Raw genomic sequence first — 4,131 nt, forward strand, 5'->3', positions numbered from 1 at the left:
ACTTCTGATGTCGCTTGCCGTCTTAGGTTGTTCCCATGACATGATCGATTCAATCTTGCTGGGGTCAACAACCACACCCTGACTTGATATGACATGACCTAGGAACTTCACCTCTTCCATCCAGAATTCACACTTCGAGCCATTAGCATATAGCTCCTTCTCCCGCAATACTCCTAGCACTTGACGCAAATGCTCTTCGTGTTCTTCTTTGCTCTTCGAGTAAGTCAGAATATCGTCAATGAACACCACCACGAACTTGTCCAGGAATGGCCTGAACAGTCTGTTCATGTAGTCCATAAACACTGCGGGTGCATTTGTAACTCCAAACGGCATCACAAGGTATTCATAATGCCCGTATCGAGTCCTGAATGCGGTTTTCTGGATGTCAGATTCCTTAACTCGGATCTGATGGTATCCTGACTTAAGATCTATCTTCGAGAAAATCACCGCTCCTCTAAGTTGATCCATTAAGTCGTCTATCTGAGGCATCGGATAACGGTTCTTCACTGTCACCTTGTTGAGTTGTCGGTAATCCACACATAATCTGGACCTTCCGTCCTTCTTCTTCACCAACAACACCGGTGCTCCCCATGGCGACACACTGGGTCGGATAAATCCCTTAGAAGAGAGATCCTCCAACTGTTTTGCCAACTCCGCCAACTCTGCTGGTGCCATCCGATAAGGCGTCATTGATATTGGTCCTGTACTGGGCATAATATCAATAGAGAACTCTGTTTCTCTTACTGGCGGTAATCCAGGCACATCCTCTGGAAACACATCCACAAAATCTTGCACCACCAAAATGCTGCGTACGTCGCCGTCGTTCTTCGCCTCCGCTACGATAGAGTTCACGAACGCTGGTGAACCCTTTCCCAAGTTGTACGAATTCAAGTAATCCGTAACATAAGAATCCGGAAAGACTACGACCTTATTAGCACAATCCAACAGAACGTGATACTGTGCCAACCAGTCCATCCCCAGAATCACATCGAGCTCTTTAAGCCCTAAACGGACGAGGTTAGCAAGGAACTTCCGATCCTCATAAATCAACGGACATTGCAAGCATGCCGTGCGCGTAACTAATCGATCAGCGGCAGGGGTCGTCACCACCAAATCGAATGGTAAATCAGCAGTTAGCAATCCTAACCTTTTCACACACTCCACAGCAATGAATGAGTGTGTAGCACCATAACCAAATAATCTAAGTCAAGTATCACGGTAATGATACTAATTTCAGACAATCTCACAGTCAAGCAAACATCTTAGCACACAAGTCTACCCAATCTCACCGCGAAGCTTTGAAAATACCTTTATCAAAAACAAAACACAACGAGTTCGGAAACTCGTAAGCCCAAAACCCTTAGTGCTCTGGTTTCTCAACCGGAGCTCTGATACCAATTGTAACATCTTGACTTGACGACTGGCCTCACGGTAACAACACGAGTCTTTTCAGCGCACTTTGTCCTCACTCACGTGCTTCCTGGAAAAACTTCCCAGGAGGTCACCCATCATAATATTGTTCCAAGGCTAGCACACTTAACCATGGAGTTCTTATGAGTTGGGCTCCCGAAAAGAAGTTGCAACTTGTTGTCATGAGTAGTACCAATCAAATCTTTTATGCCCTCCTCAACTGTATAGTCCATCCCTACACAGTCTCGGAATACCTCTTGTTCGGGTGTGAGATCGGCTCATTCATTGTAAGGCCCTAAGTTCAATTTGGAACAATTTTATGAAAGTTTGAATAAAATTGGAGTTTTAGCTAATGCTTGATAACTGGCAGATTAGAACTTTCAACGTGTGCGAATTTTTGAGGGTCTTAACGACTTCATTTGGGAAAACTTCCTTCATGAGAGTTGTAGCCCTTTAAGTCTAGAAAATTCTCGAAGTAGAATCAGGTCATTCCGACCTCTGTAGCTCGAGATATTTTCATTTTAGTGATTGTCGTTCAGGCTGTACTGTACCAGCGAACTAATTGAGGTGTTTTTATTTTAATTCCGATTTTGCTTCTGTTTTTACAAAAAAAGGACTTGGTTTTTAATTGAGTTTAGACCAGATTAAGAGCTAAATTGATGGGTCAAGGGTTTGGGCATGGTTCGGGCTTGAAAAGAAAATTGAAACCCTAGCCCACTAGGTTGTGTGTGTTGCGGGTTCAAGAGGGGTAAAGGGGGGGGGGGAACTAGTTTCTTTTCCATTCAGTTCTGAAACAGAAACCCTTGCACTCCTTACGTAAAGAAAACATAAGAGAAAAGAGTGAGAGAACCACCCCTTGCACCCTTAGCCGCCGCCGACCAAGCCACCACCGCCACCTTGTGCGCGCGCGAGAGAGAGAGGGAGACCTGCGAGAGAGAGAGAGCTCGAGTAGGAGGGAAGAGAGGGACGTGGACAGCAAGCAACTGAGCTCTGAACCTGCATCTTTTCTCTTTTTTTTCAGACCAAGAACCCAAGGTAAGGGCTGGTCCTAGGAATGGGTAGGTTCTTAGGGAATATGCCATGAATTACATGAGAAACAACTTGAGTTTGTACTGTTTTTGCTTGATTTCTTGTGCATGCTTGCTTGCTGGAATTTTTCTCTTGAACAACCATGAATATGATTCTCAAACGTGGTTTATGATCTGAGTCTATGATCCCATGCGAGTTGCCATGGTATTTGTTGAATTTTGTGCTGTTTTGCACTTATTATAACATGATACTTGCTAAATGTTTGGTTCTGAAATTTTGAGTGGATATTTGGGTTGTTGGGGCTGTACCATGATTGCCATGATCAAGGGGGAAGGAAGGAAAATTATTTTGAAAACCATAGAGCCATGGGAGGGTTCGGCCGAACCCTATTTCTTGGGGGTTCGGTGGATTTCCTTCCGTCTTGATGGTGGAAGTCGTGTGGTACCCTGTCGTTGAATTTGCTATGATTATGTGGTTGAAAGGCATGCAAGTTATGGTTATGGTTATGGACCTGCGATGTAATATGCTTATCCTAGTAAATGTCACAAAGGGTCGCTCACCTAGCCGTAATTCCCAATGTGACTATGATTGCTTTGTCGTTATTTTTATTCGACGTTGAAAATTGTAAGACTCTAGGATGACTTTAGAGCCTTAAGAACAAAGAGAACGGAGAATTTATAATGTTGTGACTCGCTTGCAAGTGAAACTAATTAGCGGACATAGGTCAGGTAGACTATGGTCCATGAGAACGATGGACTTGCACGCGAGGGAGATTTGTGGATCAGTGGATCCTCGTGATTTGGTTGACTGCGGTCACCGTGAGATTTTTGTGAAGTATTGCAGCTTCACGTGTTGTACATCTGCGGATGTATGTGATTGGCCATGAAAGTTTTGGTGGGTTGTGTGAAGTGAGGTTCCGTTCGATGATCTACTAACTATAGGAACCCTAATGTGAAAGGATTATTTATTTAATTTGGAAGTTGAAACATTATATTTATCCTGCTATGTGTTTTTCTTTTAGACCTGACCCTGCTTTTTGTGTTATGTGTTATTTGGGGGGGGTAGATGACGTCCACGACGACGCACGTCCATCACTGGACACTGAGACTTGATAGTCAGCTTGACGATCGGGCCTGGAGAGCCGACTCCTTCGGGACTCGAAAAGTCTATGTCGGGGATGTGAGCTTCATGGGGATGGACAGGGACAGAAACTTGGTGGAGGTCCGAACGATTGAAGGGGGAGTCATTGATATGCCCTATCCGCCTGCTAGATTCCACTATCTTGAGAACGAGGGATTCGGGGAGTCGCCAGCTGAGTTCGTGCCCTGTGACGAGTCTGATGTTTCAGTTACGGGACCACGTCGATATGGTGGAGGCGCACGGTGGATACACAACAAACTGGTTGGACCAAGACCAAGAAAGAGAAGTCAGGCCGTTGAGGACGAGAAACCAAAGGACGACCCTGTAGAGCGACCGGGACAGTGATGGCATGACTGGGGGCCCCTATGAGAGCGAGCATTCTTTTTAGAACCTTACTTTAATTTTGTTAAGCTTTATGAAAACTTTGATTATTTGATGTACACAGTTTACTTTCAACGTGGTTTTTCCACACTTGGGTGTGGACACGACATTTCTTTTATTTACAGTTGGTTTTATGACAGTGATAGATTATGTTCGCATCCGTTCATGAAT

The sequence above is a fragment of the Lotus japonicus genome, chromosome 1, assembly GCF_012489685.1.
Source record: "Lotus japonicus ecotype B-129 chromosome 1, LjGifu_v1.2".
Lineage (NCBI taxonomy): Eukaryota > Viridiplantae > Streptophyta > Magnoliopsida > Fabales > Fabaceae > Lotus > Lotus japonicus.